This window comes from Rousettus aegyptiacus, unplaced genomic scaffold (genome assembly GCF_014176215.1).
Source record: "Rousettus aegyptiacus isolate mRouAeg1 unplaced genomic scaffold, mRouAeg1.p scaffold_m13_p_16, whole genome shotgun sequence".
NCBI classification, from domain to species: Eukaryota; Metazoa; Chordata; class Mammalia; order Chiroptera; family Pteropodidae; genus Rousettus; species Rousettus aegyptiacus.
Genome location: NW_023416291.1, coordinates 45,640,175 through 45,666,376, shown reverse-complemented (window position 1 = coordinate 45,666,376; position 26,202 = coordinate 45,640,175).

The following is a 26,202-nucleotide window of genomic DNA, read 5'->3' as shown; positions in this document are numbered from 1 at the left end:
ATTGTTGAAAAGACAAAGTAGAAAGCTCTACATAAGTGTAAATGTTATTTTTACCCTTGTCAACCTAAATAGTCATGGGCTGCCCTTGCCAAGGCCTTTCATAGATAGTGTGGGAAACTCCGAAACTGAAAATCCAGCCCTTGCCAAACCTGTTTTGTTGTTTTCTCTCGTTTAAAAAAAAAAAAAAAGAAAAAGAATTAAATAAAAGCTCTTTCTCAACTCCCCAACTAGAATTCAGTGTAAAGGGAACTGAATTCATTCGGGATGTGTTAAAATTAAACCGACAAACCAAAGCGACGCCAGTGATGGGGGAGGGGGCGGCCCGGTTCCCTCCACTGCCTCGACCACACCCAACCCCGTGCTTTCTGCCCCAGAGTTCTCATGAGGCTTTTGTGGCTAAGACTCTATCATAAACAACTGCTAGGAAAAGGGCCTATCAGCTGAATGGCACATGAGTTTATGCAAAGCCGGGAGCTTTGGGCCCTGGTCCAAGGAAGGCCGAACTGAAAGCTATGAACCTTCTTTGGTTCACCCATCATCAACCGGCCTCTGCCATGCAGCTGGTTTCAAACAATCCAGGGAATTTGTACAAGGTCATTTCCCAGGCAAAAGGAAAATAGCCAGGTGACTGGCCCGCAGTGAACAGGAGCCGTAATTAACAATAGCAGAGTCTTCAAGCATGAAGGCTTGGATGGAGTTCAGATAATCACCCAAAGGTTGAAAGACATTCTCCAAATCTTGTGGGGTTCCAAATTTAGACCACTATTTGGCTGAGAACAAGCTGAATGAAGCTTCCTTGGAAGGAAGCCATAGGTCCTATTTTAGATTGGAAGCAAAGACAGGCAAAAGATAAAGGATAAATGTTAGCCAGTAGGGTTGAATGGCTGGGCCGAACAGAAGTTTGAATTGACAGATGGATAGATAAATGGATAGAGGATGGAGAGGCAGACCGCTAGACTCAGGTATAATAGAAAGACATGTCTTTGTGTGTGTGTGGCAAGAAGCCATTCTGGAGCATTCTTATTTTATGCCAATGAGTAAACCTGTCTTTTGCAGGAAGAGAAATCTGGATCGAGAACTTCTGCCATGGTTAAGAAAAAAAAAAAAGATAGACAATAGATGATAGATCGATTGATAAAGAAAGGTAGGTAGATAGATGATAGATAGATAGATAGATAGATAGATAGATAGATAGATAGATAGATAATAGACAGACAGACAGACAGACAGGCGATAGATGGACTAGATGGGAGACGGAAAGAGAGAGAGATCACTCCAAAGCCAGCTGGCAGCGCTCCCTTCCCCCACCCCCAGAGCTGAGTCACAGTCCTGGCAGAGGCAGAGGGAGTGATGGATTGGCCTACGGAGGCCAGCTTGAGTTCTCGATGCAGTTGCTGATCATGCCCTTCTAACCCTACTGCAGGTACCCTAGAGCAGCATCTCCCCAAAAGAAGTGGAGTCTGCAGAATGTGTCCAACACTGGGGGCAATGCTTACTTATTATAGCTGCATTTTTTTTCAATTGACAGGAAGACTGCAAAATTATTATAATAATCTCATAGTGTATAGTTTTTTTAATAATAGACAAAATACCTTAATATAGGTTATCTTTCTTGACCCAGCCACTCTATAAAACAAGCAGAGGTTTCTGTTGTGTTTTTTTGCTGTTTCTTTTGGGGTATTTCCCATTTAAAAGACAAAAAAAAAAAAAATGAGTCCTGTGAAAATAGGTGCCTTGAGTAAGATCACACAGCTAATAAGAGGCAAGCGGGACCAGAACCCGAATCCCCTATCTCCATCCATTCCTTTATCCTCACACTATGCATATGACATCAGTGCTCAGGGGAACCACAGAAGGCTACATTTAAAAATGTCTGACCTGGAAGTCATGCACGCAAGTGTTCGAAGCAGACTTACATGTATTTTGCTTTTTATATATTATGCAACCTTGATTGAATTATTTCTTTTGCTGTAAAATCGAGGCTTCTTTTCCAGTCATTTCCTCAAGATTAATACAATAACACAATATTATGAGTATGAGGAAAGATATATATTCTGCCCTCACCTTTTGAATGAAAATCGACTCACGTTGAATGACTGTCAACTAATATCAGGCACTAATAAGTAGCTTTTGTTATTTGATCTCTAGGATGACCTTGAAATATAAATATTATTTTCCCCATTTTGCAGAGAAGGAAACTGAGTACAAAGCAGTTAGTAACTTGCTCCAGGCAGCGCAGCGACCCATGGCCTTGTATTATTAAATGCAAGGGTAACATGAATGGAAACAGTAATACGTTCTATAGAAATTGAGAGGGAAGTAAAATCGTGTTCACTTGCAGTGCTCGACACCGAAAGACAACAATAATATTATCATAAGTATGTGTGACATTGCGAGGGGCTGGGGGTAGTAGGCTTATAGGGGGATCACTTAGTAGGTTATATAAATGTCTAACCGCTGTGCTGTATACCTCAAACTAATATAATATGGTCAACTGTAATTGAAAAATAATGAGTTGGGCTGCCTTTTGGGCTTTTTTAACGCAGATGAGGACAAAGTGGCCAGTGAATCAGAGCTCAGGAAGCCAGGATTCCAGACTGCTTTTCACGGGACGTGGCCAGGGGAGGAAGAGACCCAGCACGGAGGGAGGAGTGCACGCGAGAGAAAACAGCCAGCATGGGCTGGGTTTTAAGATGTTTTGGGAAATTTTGAGAGGGAAACATGAGATGGAAGACAGCTGCTGTGCTTGGTAAGACAGCGCAGGAGTGAGAAGGGGAGGAATGCCCAGCGCCCTGTGACGCGGTGCAGCCAGAGCCTCACTGCCAGGGTTGAAATCCCGGCTCCCCATCTCACGCTGGAGGAAGTCACAAGCGAGACGTTTATTCGCCTCGTCCATCCCCGACTCGTGATCTGTAAGTGAGGAACACTAACAAAAAGATTAGGGATGAAAATTAAACAAGACACTCTGTGCAAAGCGCTTGGCACGTGAGCGGTGACCTTGGTGAAGGGGACACTCACTATTGCCATCCACCTTCGAGGGCTGTTTGAGAGAATGTAGCAATGATTTAAACTGAACGTCGATGCTCTCTTAGATTTAGGACTTGTGTTTCCTTAGACTGTGTCACCACGTGGAAAGGGTCACAAGAAGAGTTGCTGCTTTAAATAGGGCGGTCCAAGAAGGCTCAAATCAAGCCAAGATGCAAAGAAAGTGAAGGCGACAGTTATGTCAATAACTCAGGGGGGAAGAGTTCCGAGCAGACGGAACACCGAGTTCAACGGCCCTTACACGTGTTCAAGGAACAGCAAGAAGCCATTGTTGGTAGAGAAGGGAGCACAGGGAGGAAGAGAAGGAAATGAGTTTGAGCGATGGCCAAGTACAAGGTCAAGTAACACCCTGTACGCTGCGGTCAGACTGCAGATAACATTGTAAGTGCCATGAGAGGACAGACACTAGAGAGGTTAGAGCGAGAGGGTGGCACCTATTTACATCTTAAATGTCTCGTTCTGGCATCTGTGCACATAACAGACGCTGGACAAGCAGAACAGAAGCAGGGAAGCCAGGTGGTTTAAGGGCAGAGATAGAGTCCGGGCTCGGACCAAAGGGGAGCCGTGGACTCTGAGAGGTGCATTCAGATCTAGAATTACTTTTAAGGGAGAGCCAACAGAATCTGTGAAAGGCTGAGTATGGCGCACACATGAAAATTGAAGTAAACGATGGCTCCAGAGATGTAGACCTGAAATTAACTGGGTAGTACACTACCTTTGTCATTTATATAATCGTCTCTCTATACTGAATATTCGGATTGTTTCCATAACATTTGGTATTTTAATACAAAACGGTACAATAAACGTTCTTATACATTTATCTTTAAAAATTAATAATAATCTCTGAGAAATAGATTCCTAGAGCTAGGCTTTCTCAAACTACAGGTAGGCACATTTTGCATTTTTAAGAAAACACTGCCCATTACTTTTTAGAGAGCTTGTAATCAGCTAGAATCCCAGCAGCTGTGTGTGAGAATACCAATGTCCTCACTTCCTTGTCAGGACCTTTTGATGGCTTAAATAAGTCTTCCAGTTTGCCAGTCAGATGAGCCAAATACAGTATTCCAATATTGTTTTGTCTTTCCCTGACTCCTACTATGGGTATGTATCTTTCTGCATTTTATCGACAACTTATAACTCCTTTTCTCTTGTTTGTTCATAACTCTTATTTTATTAGGTGATTTTTCTTATTAATCTTTAAGAACTGACAAGCAAAAAGTAGTAACCCTTTTTGTATTTTGCATACATTTCCTTTTCATTTATCACCTTACTCTGAACCTTATTTCTATCTTGTGCCATGATAAAATTTTTTTCAGTTTTATGCAATCAAATATCTCCATTTTTCTTTTCTGATTGCTGGGTTTTGTAAAAAAGTAAAAATAAAAAAAATAAAAGAACACAGTAAAAGAACACAGAAAAAGAACATTACACATACTAGAACCTTTTTTAAAAACAGTTTTTAAAATTTTTTCCCAATTATTTTATTGCTACTGTGCTGTATTGGGTTTGTATTTCTTCTTGAGTCAACTTGATGACTTATAAGTATCATTCATTTACGCAGTATTTTCAGAATTGCTAATATAAAGTCATCCACGTTTTTTACCCTTTAGATCATCTCTTTCCCTAGGGTATACCCTTCTTCTTATTTCTTATATTAAATATTTATATTTTCATTAACCTTCATAATTTATGTTAGCCAGAATTTTTTCCACTTCTTTATATTAAAAGAAATATCTATTAGACTTAGTAATCTATTATATTAACTTTAGGTATTCTAATTTAATAATATCAAGTTACAAATTTTTCTTCTGGCTTTCCTCCGGTATATATTTTGTCTAACCTCTTATATTTCTCAGTTTACTTCTTCTCGATTGTTACTGTTTATTTCTGGAAGCATTCACTGCAGTGACCTTCCTCGTGGGAACAACACTGGCCTAAGTTGATGTGTAGTATTCTCATTGCTGGTTCTTCTCTTAGTAGTCTTTTATTGCACTTTTGATGTCTCTATTACCCCAAGAATTATTTAAGGTCATTTTCTAATTTAAAAACTTTTACTGTTCATTTTAATTTGTACTGCATCATGCTCCGTAAAACTCCTCCTCTGGTCAAGAGCAGGAGAAAGACCGTTAGACGAAGCCGCATATGTGAACAGCTGTGGGTAAGTCATGTTGAAAAAAGGATGTATTGATCCATCTCTCGCGCTCTCGTATCGCTGCAGCCATTGTAGCTAGCTGCACGCTTGGCTGCAAGCGCCCAGGAAAGACTACTGAGGTGCTCTTTGAAAGGATAACTTGGGAAACTCAGAGACCTTCGTCTGTGCATTCTTTAAATATACGCACGATTTTGGTGAGTTGCCCATTTCTGATCATGCAGGTGAGGAAATTGAGCACGGACTCTATATAACTACGTTCTAGGTTTACAAGACCTGCTGTCAGCCTAGTTCCACAGCTCTCAGTAGAAGCAAGTAACAGCCACCTATGACACAAGCAAGATTAAGATTCCCCCAACTGCCCGGTAGCCCAGTGGCAGCTGCCACCTGCATGTCTTGAGATAGGAGGCAGGAAGGAGAATGGCAGCCACCCAAGTACCTAAAGTCAGCTTAAAGGCTGGGCAGAGCGGGAATTTGCACAGACTCCTAAATGAGGTGGCCCAAAGCAGCCTCTTGGTATTAACAGTATCCCATTAAAATTTTGCCATATCTTTCCCCAAGGAAACAAAAATGTATAACTCAATGTGAGTATAATCCAGAGCTCAACAGAGGACCTAGACTTAAATTACTTGAATTACTGCACCCCACACACATTGCACCGGACCTCAATTTCCAAGGTCTGGCGAAGTCCACAGTTTGTTTCTAATTGTGCTCCTCCCCAGGTTTCCCTGAAATCAGAGCTATACAGTCTTGGGATCTTCCCACTCGACCACAGGCAGATTCAGCCCTTCGCCAGCATCCACAGGAGCGCCAGTCATAGCAAGCTTCTCCAATTATTTGGGATCTGAGTAGAGGTCATCACATCAAGGACACAGCATTCTGCCATCATGTTCTCCCTGTCTGCTGAGTTCTCTCCCTCTCCCCATTCATCACAGCCTTCCCCCCGAGTACCCCAATCCCCAGCAAGGTATCTTTTCCCTCCACTGTGCAAAGTATCTTCAGGCTTCAGAAACCTCGGCACCAACATCCAAGTCCTGGAGGTTCAATTCCTATCCCATGTGGGCTAAGAAGGCATTTTCCTAGGAAAGATGCTGAGACACTCTCTCGGAGGAATTGTAACACCTGCTACTAAGAGGAAACGTCTCCTTTTAAATGAAAGAGGAGCCTCGAGTTCAGGAAGCAGGAACCGAGCAACTCAGCATTGAGTTTCTACCAGATGCAGGGTGCTTTGATGTCTGGAGCAGTACAAGGTATGACTGCCCTTGAGATGCTTTGAGTCTAGGTGGACAGGATCAAAGGAAGAAGAGGACACTTCTATCTGTGAGCTTCAGGATGGAAAAAAGTGAATCAGAAATGTGCTGAGGCCCAGGTAAGAGTCCCAAGTCAGGCGGCATCAAGCTATTCTCAGTTCAGCACACTTTACTCCACATATAGGTAAGTGAGCAATATTTTTCTCCTAAGTCATTACCATCTTTCAAAACAAAACGTGAGTGACCTTGGCAGTGAGAGGATGAGAGACACCAGAGCTCAAAAGCAACAACGAAGGTCAAAGGAAATGGTAGTTAAGGGTCTGTGAGGGAGCTGACACGACCTCCCTGGAATAGGACCAACAGTCAGAGTCCGGGAGCTCAGGCCACTTTTGTTCCGAGAGTCCATTTAGAAGAGCGTAGCGTGAGGAGGCCAGGGCATGACTGAAGTGAATCAGACATCGCCCCCAAACCATAGCTGGGAGCAGCAGAGACGGGGTTAGCGGTAACTACACCAGATCAGTGACTTTCACACGTATTATTTAATTTCACCACATGTAACCGTATCTCAGTTTGCAGGGGTTCAGAGTGATGATGTCACTTGCCCAAAATCACAGGGCCGCCACATAATAAGCTGGAACGTAACAGCGGAACTGCCACCTCCAGGGCCCCAGAGCCTCATAATCTGATGGAGAGACAGCTCCATACACGAATGACTCAGAATCAAGGCAGACCATCCTAAGTACGTAACGAAAGAGTAAACAACACGTTTGAGGGCTGCAGGACAGGAAAATGTTCGTCCTGTCCTTTCCCTGCCTCGCTGATATTCGCCCTGACCATGTCACGGAGAAAAGATGCACAGCCAGTAAAAAGGAAGAGCAGGGGCTGCATCATGTGCGATTAAGATCGAAGAGCCACGTCCAGATCCAAAAAAAAAAGCATCCTCCAGTACATCAACAGGAATGAGAGAAGATTGGACTGGGAGTTGGGAGAAGTGGGTATTCAAGCTCCCTTCCCATCAAGTGTGGTCCAGAGCAAGGCATGTATCACACATCGACTCGTTAGGTCCGTGCCTGCACCTGAAGGAGACTGGATCGTTCATCAGACTGGATGATTTCCAACTTCCTCTGTCTGCCACGAGCACCCAGGGTTTCAGCAGGATGCCGTGGTCTCCGCAGACGGTAATACACAGAGCAGGGACGGCCCCCGAGTATGTGCCCAGACAGAGGACCTCACAGAGCATGAGCCTCCTGTGATTTTTCCACCTGACCACATCCTAATCGGCAGTGTAGCGAGTACTACTGTCAGGCTGCCCATCAGATAGAACATTCCACCTCACAGGTGGATGCGTTTCAGTGAGCTGCCAATAAACTGCAAATAAATCCCTACTTCTAGGATCAGATAGTCTGAAATAGCAGAAGTATTAACAGACTCTGAATTTTCGATGCAGCTCCCCTACGGAACCAAAAGCAAGCGAGAGTCCCCTGCTTGCATGTTCAACTAAGTGTCCCGAGTTTGGTATTTAACCTCTGGAATCTTCTGTGGCCTGAGTAAATATAATTAAGTCCAGCTTTACCCCTACTGGACTTAATTACCATTCACTCGGTGATGGCAATAATTCTAATAATAAGTTCTTACGTCAGTATTTTTCAGCTTTCGAATGGCTTTGACATGCTTTATCTCACTCGAGCTTAATAATAACCAGGCAGTGTAAGTAGGGCAAGTATTATTATCTCCATTAATACCAATAATAGCTAACGTTTAGGTAGTCCTTTGCATGCACAAAGCGTTTTCATACATATTTTCCCATTGTGCTAACAGCTGAGTTCCTGAACACCTGGACTGTGTCCTATTCATCTCTTTACCCTGCAGCGTTGAGCACAGGCCCGGGGACACAGAAGCCACCCGATCCATGCGCATGACATTTGATCCTGGGAAAACTTCATCAGGTTGGTAGGCAGATATTTTTATCCCCAGTTTTTGGATAGGGAAACCGAGACTCGAAGAGTTTTAGTGACATGTCTCGTGTCACACAGGAGTGTCCAGACCAAGAAAACTGTAGTTTCTAAATGAAGTCCAAAACGTTGTGGTCCTTCCTCCCTACCAATGCCCGTCACACCTGAACGTGTAAATAGATCATTCAGAAATCTTGGTAAAACACAGATCTGGTTCAGCAGGTCTGGCTCAGGGCAAGGGATTCTAACCTTCCAACTAGCTCCTTAGTGACATGGTGGCTGCTGGTTTGAGGACCACGTTTTTCCTTTTCTTCCCTTTCTTTTTTTTCTTTTTGCTTTTGTTAGATATTTTCTCACTTTTCTTCCTCAGCTTTATTGTGATATAATTGACGTATAAGCTTAAGGTGTACAACATGACCATTTGATATACACATATAGTGAAATGATTACCACGATAAGGTTAACTATAAGATGAATATGTTCTGGAAATCCAACGTACAGCATAGTGACTAAGTCAGCAATACTCTGTGATACAGATGAGAGCTACTAAGACCACTCTTTGAGAGGCAAATGGACATAAGACGAAAGCAATTAAGTGACTTTTCTGAAGTAACCTTCTGAGGTAAAAGTGGAATTGGAAGCGATTCCATTGACCCCCCCCCCCCTTTTTTCTTAGAGATGTTCCAGACATGTCCCCTTAGGGTTCAATCAAAGGCACTCAAGAGTATTTCCCCCATTTACCGTCACCCCCTACACAGCTGGGAAAAGGTTATGGACCTCGCACATTTAAAAATATTGAACATTAGAGTCAAAAAGACACCAAAACATTTTATTGTCGTTTAAGGAATACACACAAATAAGTGTAACTGGGGTGAAAATTGCACTTCAGAGAATCTGGGTGAGTTCTTGTTGGGCCACCGGCTCCCTTCAAATACTGTTGTTCTATTGACTTTATCCCTTTATGCCACCTTGCGGGACCATTAGACAGAGAATCCTCTACCTCTTCAGTCAGAAAGGCCCTGATGCTCTGGTAGCCTAGAAAATCCCCTTCTGAGAGACACGAGCAGAGCAGGACTTGGCCCTAGGGAAGGTCATGCCTGAGTACTGGAAATTCTAATCCTGCCAAACTGGAAACTCAGACAGGAGTTAGTAGTAACCAGGCACCATACAGGGCCACACAAGCTGGTTGAATAACCGCTCCAGGAACTTTACACCTTTATCAATCACGAGGCCCATCACCATATCTCAGGCAGAGCGCAAAGCTATGCAGTGAGACCAGAAGGTTCTCTAGAGAAATAGAACCAGTAAGGTGTGCATGTGTGCGTGTGCATCTGCGTGTGTGCACGTTTGCGTGTGTGTATGTATTAGGAGAGAGAGATTTATTACAAGAAATTGGCTCACAGGATTTGGAGGCTGGTATGTCCCCAGATCTGCGGGGTGAGCTGGCAAATCGGAGGCCCAGGCGACCTGATGGTTTGGTTCCAGTCTGGGTTGGACGGCCTCAGAACCATAGGAGTGACAGTGCAGTTCCAGTCCAAAGGCCGACAAGACCCAGGCAAGCTGAGGTTTCAGTTTGAGTCCAAAGACAGGAAGAGGCTGATACCCCAGTTTGAAAACAGTCAGGCAGGAAGAGTTTTCTCTCTTACTCAAAAAAGGGTCAGCCTTTTTATTCTATTCGGGAATCAACTGATTGGACAAGGCCCACCCACAGCACAAGGCAGCAATCTGCTTGACTTAAATGACTAATTTAAATATTAATGTTAATGTTTGACCAAATATGTGGGCAGCCCATGGCCCAGTCGAGTTGTACATAAAATTAACACTCGCACCAGGGCACCGACCACATCCGCATGCTGTTCAATTACACTAAGTACCAGAAATCCAGCACGCCGACACCTGACACCATGCATTTCCTGTTTTGCAGGGTCACCTCCTTCCTCAAGAAATTTTCTTAGTATGACCGTGTAGCTGCAGTCTGTGGCTCTGCTAGCTACCACTGCCTGGGGCATATTCGGGAGGTACTGCCTCTGAAAGACTACTAGCCAGAAGGTAGATAAGGTAAAGTGGCACATGCCCAAGACAGGATGGCTGATTCTGGTGTGAAATCCTCTCTGTGATGTCCAAGGGCTCGTGTAGAAGGACGGAGTTTGACCTTATTTCTATCCCATTGCTATCTCTGAATACTAGCCTTTCATCCCTAAATTCAACTTCTTTCTCTTCTTGTAGCTCAGGAAAGGAGGGACGATTTCTCGAAAATCAGATGAGCATTAAAAATGAATAATCATATGGGCTCAGGAATAGTGGAACAACCTCTGGATGGGAAAGTAATTGCAAGAGCAGGCACGACCTCGGGTTGGGGTGTCTCCCATGTGGTAAACGGCCACAGCATGGCCAGTCCCCAAACTGATGTAAATGTACGCTGATGACTACGCTTCAAGAAGCCCTCTGTGGCCATGGTCCACTCTGCACTGTCATCAGAGGCCCTGAGAAAAGAACTGTTAGATTTCCTATACCCAACAGGTGACAATAAAGGCTTCTCAAAAATAAGGTATGTGCACTAATAGGCAAAGGGAAGTGGGTTGAGTCTAGTCTTCAGAAGTGAAGAATATAATTCTCACTGAGAGGAAAAAAAAAAAAAAAGGTGGCTCAGATATTCTGCTTGCAAACCCTTTCCCTGGGTCAGTCTGAAACAAGAATCCCAATCACGGTCACAAGTCGAACATGCATACATACAATATATGACATTCAAAAAGTATGCCCATTATATGACAAGCATGGTACTCATTACTGGAAAAATATATATATATAACAACATGCTAATTTGTTCCATTTGCAAAGAACTATATATTTTTATATATATATATATATATATATATATATATATATATATATACACATACAATCTCATTTAGTTCCTACAACTGAATTCTGAGTTATACATTGTAATCCCCATTAATATAAATGAGGTTTAGAGGGGCCAAATACTTTTTATACAAAATTGTATACAAGAATGCATCGCTAGTATATCTAAGACAAGTCAATACATATTTGCAAAGGGTACTAAGATCTCTCCCACAGTGGTCTTAGGGTGCCTGGAACTATCTTAGGACCTCCCACATCCTCTTTTATGATGTCTGACCCAATTCATCAAACATCCAGGGCTCTGTTGCTCTAGCTTGAGTACCTCACCATCATTCACCAAGGTCTATTCTCAGAAGTTCTGGTATTAACCATAGGGCTGTTCACGGTGAGTGACGATTGGTTTGTGACCTCCCCACAGGGTGATTATATATTGTTCTCTTCCTAATAGGAAAATGAAGGTCATGTCCTCTCCCCTCCACTAAAGGAAAATATGATTCTGAATCAAGGAGAAACTGTATCATATCAACTTTCACCATATTTGCAAGTTAAGACTCCAAAAAAAAGCATATTCAACGATTTTGACTAGCATTCATACTTCATTTATTCGATTGTCAATAACTTATTACCCATTATACGCAAAGGGCTGAGGATTCATAGATAAATAAGATAGATTCTACCCTTAAGAACTTGATGTCTTACTGATGGTTGAGACAGAATGGATGTACAAAGAGGCAAATATTCACAATTCAAGTGCAACGACACAATTATGGACGATTGGGGGACTTCCGGAAAAGAGTAACTAACATGGCCTGAGTGAAAAACATCACAGAAGAGTAGAATTTAAGCTGAGCCTTGAGGAATAGGATGGAGTGTCCAGATAAGGGCAGAATGGTATTTTAAGCAAAGGAAGCTTCATGATACTCATGGAGGCGTGAAATGGTAGAACGCTACAGCAAAGAGTAGAAGGTCTCCCCAAACTCTATACTGCAGCTTGGTCAATGGAGAGACTACTATGTGCCAGGCACCGAGGGGAAAACTAGAATTTTTAACTTTGAGTTATAAATTGGTGAAATATTAAAGGACAGGATAAGCAAGCAACACCTCAAAAGGGAATTATACCAGGAGTTATCACAAGGCGGTAAATGGCTTTTTACCTAATGAGCGAGATGAACAGTAACTACTAGGAAGTCACTGGCATTGTTCACACTGAAACCACATCGAGAGAGGACCATTTCCTCCTAAAAGAAAGAATGTAGCAGACTGCACAGTTTAACACCTACCTATGGTTCTATGGTCACACTGCATAATCCCAGATGGCATTCTCTCAGCCATCATCTGTCAAGTACTGTACGACGCCTTCATGCACTGAGCACTGTAGTAGGTACCGCAGGATGGGCAGAGTGAGTACAAGAATTGGTATCTTCATTCCAGGATTCTACAGTTGACTTAAAACACATTCTTGAATCGATGTTGGAAAACGAGTAATTCCAATGTGAGGCAGACTAGAGATGCAAGTAGAGTTGAGAGATAGGAAAAGTCATAAGAGATTGCATGGAGAAGGTTTCACATAAGCTGGGCTTTGACGGAATGGAAGGATTTGAAGAAGAAAAGACAGAACATTCCACTCATAAGAAGCAGACTGTGCCAAGGTGAGGAAGAGGAAATTCCTATGGCAAATGTGGGTAGAATAAAAGAAACTGTCAGCCTAGGGCAGTGGTTTTGTGTTGGAGGGTGGTAGGTAGAACAGTAAACATGAGGCCAGATTGTAACAGGTCCTAACTCACAGCCAGAGAAGTCTGGACTTGACTTTGCGGGCAATGGTGAGCCATTCTAGGGGCTTCTTAGATTCAGGTGTGAACTGACTGCATGCCTTGGGGAGAATGGCTGAATTATTACCAAAGAAAAGATAAGTTGGCACTTTCCTAGGTGGCTCGTGGAGTTACATATTTTCTTTACACTCTGCTAGCTGTACTCGTCAGGACTCTCCAGAGAAACAGAACCAATGTGATCAATATGATGGAGGGAGGGAGGGAGGGAGGAAGGGAGGGAGGGAGAGAGGGAATGAGAATTATTTTAAGAAATTGGCTCACGCCAGTTGTGGGTGTGGGGCTGGCAAATTTAAAATGTGCAGGGCAGGCCAGTAGACCACAGATGCTCAGAAGAATTAATATAGCTGGAGTCCAAAGGCCATTTGCAGTCTGAACTCCCTCTTCCCCAGGAGGCCACAGTCTTTGTTAAATAAGACCTTGGACTGACTACTTGAGGCCCACCCACATTATAAAGAGTAATCTGCTTTACTCAGGTCTACCGATTTAAATGTTAATCTCATCTAAAAAATGCCTTTACAGTGACATTTAGACTGGCGTTTGGCCAAATATCTGGGCGCTTTGGCCTAGTGAAGTCGACACATAAAATTAACCATCAAATAAGGCAACCAGGAATCTTTCTTACCTCTCCAACCCTGGCTCCTCTACCTGGCTGTCTTGGCTTCCTTGGGAGTCTGCAGCCTGCTTGGAGGAGATGTTTGATCTTACTCGAAAACACATTAAAAACTGAATATTTCGTTAGTCTAACGTGGTGGCAGATCTTTTATATTATCAGGAAAATCTTCCCTGTCTTCCTAAATCCACTCTTTTCAAGGTTTGTCCCAACTATGCCTCTTCAGTTTGGAGAGTTATCCGAAGGTTGACCCTAAGAATCCACCTTCTGCAGCCTCACCTCTGGCAAAACATCTCACATGAATCTCATGCCATTAGCGCTGTGTTTTGGTTTGGTTTGGCTCAAAGATTTCTGAATCAGTTCTCAGAACTTCATTTAGTTTATAATTTACTGTGGTTTGACATGTCTCATGTTGGGGAGAAGGATGACTTTCATTTAATATTAACCAAGCAGCTTTCCACCACTTCCTCTTTTCCATTGTCTCACTTCAATAAACAATGGATTTAACAAATTGTTTAAAGTCGGCAGGGCTCTGAAGCATTCTCCTAAGTATTCTGCCTCACACATGACCTGAAGATTTTACTCAACATCTGTTTAGAAAAACACACACATACCAAACACAGAAGACCCAAACAGCCTATGCATTGTTTCTAAGTAATGGTCAAAATGTACTTGATGTTTCTGGAAAAGGAAACACTAAGCAAAAAATAAATAAAATTGTTTTCCCCAAAATTATTCATGCTGAACAAAAAAGAAAAAAAAAAAGAGAGATCGAAGTCAGAAACATTAACCCACAGCTGGTAACTCCCTTTCCAGCTGAGGAAGGATCAGCGATGAAAAACATCCCTTAGAATTTCTTGGTTAAAATGGTGCCCGACTCTACCAAACTCACAATAAAACATCACTGAGGGTACAGAGAAATATAAGAACTTACTACACCAAAACCTAAGGCTTAGAAACAATGTAATATCAGACTCTATTAGGAATTCCCACTGAGAAGAGATGGATTGGAACACCAGTCAAGACTTTTCCACATGGCAAAACCAGGCTTCGCTCTCTGAAACAAGGAAAAATATCTCGCGGAAACAAATGGGCTGAAAGAAGGAAGGGAGTAGTTCACTGTCTTCCAGGAGTGACCCTAAAGCACTGTTTGCTGGAGAGGAACAAGAGGAACCCAATAAGCAGTGCATGCTGGGAAGTACTGTGCTTCTCATCCTCTGTCAGTTCTGGGTACAAAACGAGAAAGTTCTGAAATCAAAGAACAAGCAAAAACATGCTAGGTAAGTGGCAAGGAATAAAGAAGGGAGAGCTATAGTTATGGTAAACAAATTAGAATTCATAGCCAAAAGCAAAGAAAGTTTTGTTCTAGTGTTAAAGTATTTACAATGAATACATAAATGGTTGCTAAGTATTTAATATTAAACTGAATAAGAAAATATTTTAGCTTCTTGTCATTACTTTAAAAATAAATCCTACTGGATACGTAAATGTCCATTCCTTTAATCACTTAAAGAAATGTTTCAGCCTTCTACTGAGAAAGGATCTCAATATTTCTGATCAATTTAGTATGAGGAAATAGGAACAAACTTGCTATCCTGAGAAAGCAAGAACCATGCTTTCTGTGATTCTTAGTTTGAACCTTGGATCTATCCAAAGATAAAGGGCAGACATATTTTGTTTTGGGAGGCACCTTTGTCACACAGATGTACTTTATTAAAGTACCTATTCTTTCACTAAGAAAGCTCCAGATGCTGGTGAAGTCATCTCAATTCAAATGCTGCAGAATGAGATGTCAAGTAGTCTCTCCAATACTACAAGAAGCCATCTATTTCCACAGGGAAGGGAGAATGTGGCTCTGGATTTGGTCTATCATCACAGACCAGGGGTCACACCTGCAGGTAACTACATAAATGAGTGACCCAGATGGGAATTTTGGAACAAAGTTCACAGCCTTCAAGAGGAGCGCTAGTACTCAACTCCAGCCTCATTACCGTGATATGACAATGTGGTCCCAATGCTATCAGATCCTCCCGTGTATAAAGGAAGCCACAAGTCCAGATCTTTATGATAGTGCATTGATACTGAGGCACATTTTTTTCACAGTTTTCAAATAAGGATACATCCTACAAACAATAATGTCTTACGATTATTAGTGGCAGCAATTTTTTTCTTCCTTAGTGCTATAGAAAATAATGGTACATCTTCAAATCAGTCCTAGCATCTTAGACAGCTTAGATTTAAAGGAGTACAAGATATAAAATTTACAGATATCTAAGTGTTGAACACTAACTCCAGCAAAAACAAACAAAAAACCCCATTGTAAAGGCCAAACAAAAATAACTATGGAGTGATGAGTTACCAACCAGCTCATAGTCTTTTTTCAAAAGACATTTCAATGCTCTCATGGAATTTTTTTAGAGGACAACTGGCAGAAATTTTATCTGTGCCAAATCAAATTATTATAATTGATAGAAATGAATGGATTTGTCAAAGATTGAGAAACTTGGCCCAAAAAAGGTTAAAATGGCCTAAATTATATGTGATAAGATTTAAGAAATCAAATTTTACCATACATATATAGAATATATATATTCTATGTCATATAAGTTATATATAAATTTTCAGAGAATATTTATAAAAGTTAATCCTACATTAAGATTTTTTAAATCACTAAACTGCAAAAAATCAAGAGTAGTCTAGACCAGGGGTCAGCAAACTATGACCCATAGGCAAATTAAGCTCACCATCTGCTTTTGCAAATAAAGTTTTATTGGAACATAACCACTTGAAACACAGCTCATTTTTTCACATGATGTCTATGATTGCTTGCTGAATAGTTGCAATAGAGGCTATCCACCTGCAAAGCCATACTATCCGGCCCCTTTACAAAAACTTGCTTATACCAATCTAGACCAAAATCTATTATCGCAATATTATTCCTAAAAAAGAAAGAAAAATTTAGCAATAACTTTAATTCATGGGGGAACCAATTTAAAAACTAAAAAACACTTTAAAGCAATTTTTATATAAAATTAGAAATGCGAACCACAATCACAAATTATTTGGAAAAATAATAAGATGCAAGCACTATACAAAGAAACGAAATTCAGAAGTTAAAGTTGTTCTCAGAGTAAAATTCATACCATTACGAGCTTTTCTGAGAGGACTCAAATCAACAAAATTACAAATGAAAGAGGAGACTTTACAACTGATACCACAGAAATACAAAAGATCATAAGAAACTACTATAAACAATTATATGCCAACAAACTAGACAATCTAGAAGAAATAGATAAATTCTTCTATATATGCAACCTATCTAGATTAAATCAGAAAGAAATAAAAATTCTGAATAGAATAATTATAGTCAAGACACTGAATTAATAATCAAAAATCTTCCAAAGAAGAAAAGTACAGAACCAGATAGCTTCGCTGGTGAATTTTACCAAACATTTAAAGAAAAATTAATAATAATCCCTCTCAAATTCTTCCAAAAATTTGAAGAGGAAAGAACTCCTAAACTTATTTTATGAGGCTAGCATTACCCTGATAAAAAGCCAGATAATGATACTACAAGAACAGAAAACTACAGGCCAAAATTCTCAATAAAATACCAGCAAACCAAATTCAGCAGCACAGTAAAAGGATCATTCATCATGATGAAGTGGGATTTATTCCTGGGAAGCAAGGATGGTTCAATACATTGTTTTGTGCTGATATCGGCCTATCCGCAGTGATACTGTCAGCTAGAAATTTCTAGAGGCACTCACCTGGGCCCACAGAAAGCCTCCACGGACATTTTCCCTTTTACAACCAATGCTGTGGCGCCATCAGACCTGTGGTCCTTATCATGATTGTAAGACTCACTTCAGCAATAACCATCATGGAAATTTGGGGAAAAAAGGAGGTTTATTGCTCATGGGTCCTAGAGAATACAGAGCCAGCCTGCGGCCACAGCAAGATCATGAGGGAGAGGGAGAGAGAGAGAATCTGTGTGGGGGTGGTGGGGAGAGAGAGGGGGGCAGGGAGTTAGGAGGGGAGGGAGGGAGAGAAAGAGGAGGAGAATGTCTGGCTTCTGTTTTTATTGAGGTTGTGGGTAGGGTGTCTAGGGTTCCACAGGCTCACTCTTTATCAGTGACTCTAAAACATATGAGCAGGAATTAAAGCATTGAAAGAGAAAAACAAGAAGTCAAACGTTCAGGGATCTAAGTCAACCAGAGATGTCTAATACAAAGGGAACTTCAGGGGTGGGGTGGCCTGGTTCTTTATCTGGTCTTAAGGCTGGTGACATGTTTATTCAAGATAGCTGTCTTTGAAGTGGACACCCCAGCCATCAAAAACTTAATGTCATGCACTCGTATTACCATAAAAAAAAAATCCAACTGCCAGGCACTTACACTAAACACACAAGGCAAAAAAATATGATATATCACACTCATAGAATGAAAAAAAATCACATGATCATCTCAATAGATGCAGAGAAAGCAATTAAAAAATGTCAACATCCATTCATGATTAAAAATTCTCAACGAATTAGGTGTAAAAGGAATCTACTTCAAAATAATAAAGGCCACGTGTGACAAACCCATGGCTCACGTCATACTCTTTCCCCTGAAAGATCGGGAACAAGACAAGGGTGAACACCCATACCACTCCTATTCGGCACAGTACTGAAAGTCCTGGCCAGAGCAATCAGGCAAGAAAAAAATAAATAAAAGGCATCCGAACTGGAAAGGAAAAAGTGAAACTGTCTCTACTTGCAGATGACATCATTTTATATTCAGCAAATTCTAAAGACTCTGTTAAAAGAGTTCCTTATTAAATAATAAAGCTTTCAAAATGTCAGAGAAAGATCATTCCTATAGCACTTAATATGTACTAGACTATAGCAAACAATGGGAAGTTAATTAGTGATTTCTTTCACCACGTTCTACTTATCCTCTCTGACATCTGACCACTCAAAAACACAGCTAAAAAACAATCTCTTTGACAAAATGTATAAGCAAAAATCTGAAAAGGAGTAGTAGTAAATGAATTCATCAATTCTCAGAAAAATCACTTTATAGTAAAACAAGTTTTATTTGAGGAACTCAAAGACAAAAGTAATATTAGAAATCTATTAATGGAATTTAGACTATCAATAGAAAAGACTAGAGTCTCTGTACATTGAGGACAGTGGTTTTGATTTGGGTACCTAAATAAAGCTCTTATTCTTAGGGGAAAAGAGAATGCAATGAATTTAGATCACATAATATGAAAAAGAAATTAGTAACCTGGTAAATATCTCAGAGGGGGTATAAAGAAGAAAAATATTTTAAGTATTAGTAATGCAATCTCTAGCTAGGTTAGGTTTGGAAGCCAGGCCCTTTTGGCAAACCTTTCCAAGTCCATCAGTCACCACTTCCTGGTCACCACATCTCCCCACCCCCATCTTTTATCCCCCGTATTCATGCCGGGCTAAACTATTTGGAATGCCCTGGAAGTGCCACACTCACTTCTATGGCACTCTGCATTTTCTTTCTCAGAAACCCTCCTTTACTTGGCAACTTGGTAGTTATCCTTTACCCCGCAGTTGAAATGTCACTTCTGGGAGACCTTCCCCGCCCATCCTCAAAGGATGTTCCTTCTGATGGCCAATTATCTCACGTATACCGCTTAACAATTTACAACGTGTATTGTATGTAAATGTCTGTTTACCTCTTCTCCAGCTCTGGAGGGTAGATACTTATAGACTCTCATAACTCTCATTCAATGTTGTATCCCCAGCCGCTAGCATTGTGATGGCATATATAAATGTGTAGAACAAATAAAGCGCTTTTAAATTCTTCCTTACCCCTGTGTGTTCACTGTGGCAGTCCTCTCGGCAAAGCTGCTAGTACTTTCCACCCCACTTTACTGCCCAACAACCTCGTTTATGCCTAAAAGTTAAAATACAAATTTCTTACAGATATTCCAGATGCTTATAGACCAGACCAAACTTTAGGGCTTCTGCCCATCGTTCCCCAACACAAATCATCATCTTGAGCATGCTGATCCAAACTGTTCCTCAAACACACCTGACACTTTCCTGACCCCACACCTTAGCTCACATCATTCGCCTTCCTCAAAGATCTTCCGACCTCCTAGTCATTGATCCAATTCCTCTCCACCCTTCAAGGACTGGTTGAGTGCCTAATCCCTATGAAGCTTTCTTACACTCTTGTTTTTCTCAACTCTTCTATTAGTTTGTGTTGGTGCCAGTTGTTAACCACTTAGCTTATATAAAGACACACACAAAAAAAATAATCTAAGATAAAGGTATACAGTCTCTGTTCTCTATATCATGAGCTCATTCATTCCACAACTCCCTCTGCTGGACCTCAGGGATACCAAGTTCAAATAAGGTTTAGATCCTCTTCTCAAAGAATTCAGTCTGATGTTGAGAGAGAGAGAGAGAGAGAGAGAGAGAGAGAGAGAGAGAGAGAGAGAGAGAGAGAGAGAGAGTGTGTGTGTGAGAGTGTGTGTGTGTGTATAATCTATCACAGTACAATGTGAAAAAAAAAAAAACATAAATAATTCCATGGCAGACCAAATTGTGATACTAGATGATAGATAGATGAATAGGTAAAGAGATACACAGGTAAATTCTTTGGAAGTTACCTCTGTTAAAAAAGAGAGAGAGAGAATAGGATACACGATAACATAAAGTCAACTGTTGGCAATCAAAGAAGTAAGAAGAAATCACCCGTGAGGAAATCGATAAGTCATGACTTTGTTCTTCCTTTAGTCGAGATCTCCAGAAATCTTTTCTTCTTCCATAGAATGCTTTCTTCTCAGTATTCTCAAGACAACATTCACCCCCAGATATTAGGTAAACAAATACCTCTCTATTTCTGTCACACATGCTGGCATCAAATCATATATCTGCCTAACAGCTTCTCACATTTTCCACTTGTAACCCTCTTTTTACTTCATATTAGTCCTCTTAAAGCCATGATTGTCACTGTCAAAAGCTTTCACTGTTACCGTAGCTCTACTGAAAGTTAATTCAAACAAATTCAAGCAAAAACTGCATGTTAGCTCACTAGAAACTTCTGTAAAGTTGTGTTTAGATTGAAGACTGGTCTCAGAAGGAAAATCCTCACAAAGGACTCGGCTTAGGGTTTAAAGGGAGCCTGTGATTATTCTATGTTGCTTGATAAGAGATCTTGAGCATATCGTCAAAGAGTTCTCGGGAAAGTCACTTTGAGATAAATAGAACTGAGTTTCCTCGAATATAAAATGATGGGATAGCCAGTTTAGTGTTTCCAACATGATGCTGTGAAGAGTAAAACGGAGAATGAAACTGAGGCTCACCGACCTCAACTGAGGACCAGGTGAGGAAGGAGGTGGGTATGAGGGCATAGAAACCGGCCTTACCAACAAAGGGCTATATCTACAGCCATGATAAGTTCTTACACTGATTAAATCTTTGTCAAATTAGGCTCATACAGAGGCAAAATGTAGGTGAAAAGAAGACTGTTCCTTGCCTTCTACTACTCCCTTATTTCTCTTCTTGAGCCCTGCTATGGTCTCATAATCAAATCCTAATTCCCAAAGTGATGGCATTAGTAGGCAGGGCCTTTGGGAGGTGCGTAATCCCCTATTAATGGGATTAAGGCTTTAAGAAAGTGTTCCAGAGAGATCTCTAGCCCGTCTCATTATGTGAGAAGACAGTGAGAAGGAGCTGGCTATGGACCAGAAAGAGGCCCCTCATGAGAACACACCTTGATCTTGGACATCCGGACTCGAGAATTGTAAGAAATAAATTTGTCTTTAATAAGCCACCCCGTATGTGATATTTTGTTATAGCAGCTCAAACAGACTAAGGCAATCACCTCATGGTTAGCATTAGTAAATTCTAAATAAATTCTAAGCCTCTTCTTTCATCAATATTCAGCTGGCCTCAAGTTAAGCTCCAGCATCATACTGTGATGCAGGATAACTAGCCAATTGGATACATGCTACAGATTCATTAGTAAATGTTAGAAGGAGTCACATTAACCTTTGATCCTACCATGCTACATATTGGCATTTTTACTAGGACTGGCTAGAAACACTGCTTTACTCTGCCATTTCTCAAATTTGAGTAATGCACAAGTCCTCTTGAAAAGCAGAGGAGAACGAGAACACCATTTCAAATGGAGGCCACCATCCAGGGTGGGCGGCCTGGCCATGGCAGCCCAGAGACACAGCTCAAAGGCACACCGTAAAAAGCAGTGCATGCAGAATTGCACCTGGATGACCCATCCCATCAGGGACATAAGTTATTCTATGTCCTCAGCTTTCTGCCTAGAACCCACTACACGCTCAGATCTGAAGTCATAAAAGGGTGACAGTAGCAGTAGTTAGAGAAAATTGTGTCACTGATGTCATTAGCATCAAAGAGAAGAAACTTGCACCCTGGAACCTTCAGTTCTTACACGAGGGTCTACCACCATTTTTTATACGTCACGGTCTATGTAGATACTAGAGAGTAATTTCCCACAAAGGGATGGGATATGAGAGTCCAGCCCTCTTTCCTTAATATTTTCAGAAATGCTGGCAGCCAGGATCTTACCTTCTCTGGATAAAAATGAAGGTGGGGGAAGACCTGGGAGGTGGGAGTGTAAGTAGCTCTGTATAACATCTGTTACTGAGTTGACCAGGTAGCTAGAGGTGAACGCAAAGCCTCCAGAGAGCCAACAGGTCCAAATTCCACTGAAAGAGTGAGAAAGAGGTCGAAGGCATAGAGGCCATTTCCCAGAGATCCAGATGTGGTTTTGAATGAAGAGAATGCATTGGCCATTTTGCATGTAGCTGGTGATCACATAGCTTATGGCTCATCGTCGTCATCCTGGAATGTTTGATGACCAATTCAGGTGAGTGGAGTTGCCAATAACAGGTTCTTGGCTTGAAGCCCATTAAGAGAAAACTGTCTAAAAAGAAAAGTTAAAAATCCTGGCAGAAACAAATCAAATGATAACAACCTCATCAACTGAGAAATATGAAGTAAGAAGCATCCACAGACTCCAACCGCCTCGTGAGCTAAAGGGGATTTGTATTATTTATTCACTTTTCGAGGTGAAGGGATTACATTGTGATGAATAGCATTTGTTATTGTTTGCGGATTTCTTTTTAATTTTGCAAATGTGATATTGTTAGAGTAAAAGGGCAACATCTACAACACCGGTGGGAGCCGTTAAAAATTGGTTAAAAGTGAGGAACTAGTACCCACATTATAGCCAAAGGCTTTTTTTTTTTTTAATTTTTAAAGAACATGTAACATGAAATCTACCCTCTTCATACATTTTTAATTGTATAATATAATATTATTGGCTATAGGTACAATGTTTGTCAGCAGACCTCCAGAACTTTTTCATCCTATTTAACTGAAACATTATACAAGCGTTAGCAAAAACATGAAGAAATTAGAACCCTTGTGTACCATTGGTGGGAATGCAAAATGGTGCAGCTACCATAGAAAACAGTACGAGGTTCCTAAAAATATTAAAAATGGAACTACTATGTGATCCAGCAATCTTATTTCTAGGTGTTTATACCGAAGAACTGAAGTCAGATCTCAAATTGATATTATCAGTCCTACGTTCACTGCAACACTGTGCACAATAGCCAAAGTGTGGAAAAATCTAAATATTCATCAACAGATGAATGAATAAAGAAAATGTGGTAGATACATACAATGGAATATTATTCATCCAAAGGCTTTAACATATGTAAACAACGACCAATTAGAAAAAAGAGTAGAAAAATGACACATGTGAAAAATATCACAGCAAAGATGTACCTATATGTGAATTTAACAAGGGATGGACTACCGAGAGAGGCGAAAGAATACTCAACGAAATAAAATGGCAATATGCCTTACTGAATAAAATGACATCAGAAAGATAACATAACAATTCTTGCAAAATTAATTTGTAAACCAAAGGAATAACGGGATTTTTCAACAATATAAGTTTATTCTAAAGTTGACGTGAAAAATAAATAAGAGTTATTACAATTGTAAAAAAGGTTAATGAGAAGGAAATAGTTTACCATATGTTAAAATGCATTATAAAGTTACAATTAAATAGTGGTGTATTAGTATATGAACAGATAGTCCTCAATAACAGACTAGAAAGTCAAGAAATATATTCAAGTATTAAAGTATAATAAATTATATGAGGCATTTCAATAAGTGGCTTAAAAATAAAAATAATTTATTTTTAAAATAAATGGTTTGGGGACTACCATCTTGAAGGAAAATAAAATTGGCTCTATATTTCATAGCATACATCATAAAAATAAATCTTAGATCAGAGATTAAAATCTTTCAAAATTAAAACCATAAATACTACTAGAAAAAAGATGAGAGAATGTTTTATTCTAATCTCACAATGGAGACAATTTTTTCTGAATATAACACAAAATGGAAAACTCATAAATAAGAAAACTGATAGATCCTCTGCTCCTGGCCATGATGGAGTAGCTGGTACCACAGTAGTCTCTTTACCATTAATGAACAGAAAGCTGGGCAATGTACATGAAGCAATTCTTTTAAGGTCCTGGATAACAGGCAGGACAAGACTGCAATTTCTAGGAAGAAAACTCAGGAGATGAGCACTACCTGGCAATCCTATTGGGCCGAGGCGGCGGAAATCCAAGTTCAGATCAGTTGAAATGATGGATTCTACATGAGAGGGTGGGAGTTTTCAAAAATCTCTGTTGGGTACCTCCATAATGATGGCTAGGCTGTACCTACACAGGAGAATTCCATTCAAGGCTTATCAGATAAATAGCAAGTGCTTCAGGTTGAGAATGGAGATTCTAGAGGTTGGGTTCTGCTGATGTAAGAGCAGGACCAGGGAGTTCTGACCCTGCTGACATGAAGAATCATCATTTCTACACTGACGTCAGGCTGAATTACCAGGAAAGATTTCCTTAAGAGAAAGGATACTGCCCTAAGGTAAGACTTATTCTAGGCTTTCCTAGAATCAGCAATGCCTTGAACCAAGCCCTGACAAGTTCTTTTTGGAAGTGAGAGTTTGAAAGTTGAGATCTATCTTGTTATAGCGGACTGCCAAGACTTCTTGGGGCTTGGAAAATATTCACCCAAATAAGCTGTAAAATCAAACTTACGCAAATTCAAAATGATCGGCCAGCAATGTTACTGCCTATTAGAACATGCCTCAGCGACCTTCAGAGAAAGATAACAGAATGCTGAGTCTCTACAATGTATCATTCTAAATGTCTAGGATTCAATTAAAAACCACTAAACACACAGAAAACCAAGAAAATGTAACCTATCATCAAGGGAAAAAAGTAATCGGGAGAAACCAAAAGCAAGATTGCCCAGATGGAATATTTAGCAGGCGAAGACTCTAAAGGAGCTATGACAGACTGTATTTCCCAAAAAAGGTGACAAGATTATTTCCATCTTACATGAAAAAAAAAAAAAGATTGGGGAAATGTAAACACATTCTCAAGGACCTGTGGGAAAATATAAAATGGTCTAATGTGTGTAATAAGAATTTCAGGAAGAGAATAGAATCAGATAAGGCAGAAAAGAAATATTTGAAGAAATAATGGCTGAAATTTTCCAAAATTTGATGAAAAAATACTGACTTACAAATCCGAGAAACTTAGTAAACTCTAAGCAGAATAAATATAAAAAGAACCACTCTTTAGAACACTATTATAAAACTGTACCAAAGATAGTGTTTTAAAATCATCCACAGGAGGGGGCCAGGAAGGGGGCCAATTACATGGAGAGGAACGCAGTTAAGAATGATTGCTAACTCCTCATCAAAAAGCAATGGAGGCCAAGAGAGTTCTAGTCAGGATGGCGGGGTATATAAATGCTGTGCTTGCCTCCTCCCGTGACCACTTCAAAATTACAACTAAATCATAGAACACTCAACCTGCAGAGCCATCCAAAGACTAGCTGAACAGAAGTCCTATTACTGAGGATACAAAAAAGCCACGTGGGGACTGGTAGGAGGAGTGAAGTCATGAAACGAGCTGGCCCCACGTCCACATGTGGTGGTTGACAATCGGGAGGGATACCTCAACTGCAGAGGTTCCCCCTGAGGAGCGAGGGGTCCCAGTCTCACACCGGGCTCCCCAGCAAAAAGCATCAGTGCTCCAAAGAGGAGCTCCCACAATATCTGGGTATGAAAATCAGCAGAGATTCTGTGGTCATGGTGAGACAGAGGAGTGCTGGAAACCCAGGCATCCTCTTACAAGGCCCAGACTCACTCATTCATAGGCACTCACCCTGGGCACCAGCAGACGGACAGCAGTTTGAGGGGCACAGGGATATACAGGGAGAAATCGAGTTGCGTGTCTTCAGGGCGAAGGCTAGAGGGGTACCTGTCACTGTCCCTGTGTTGAATCCTCCCCCTACATGGTTAAATCCGAATCTAAATTAGCCTGGTGAATTTTGCTCACTCCACCCCAGTGACTATCAGATACCCCACCCCACCCAACTCCCGCACCATCAGAG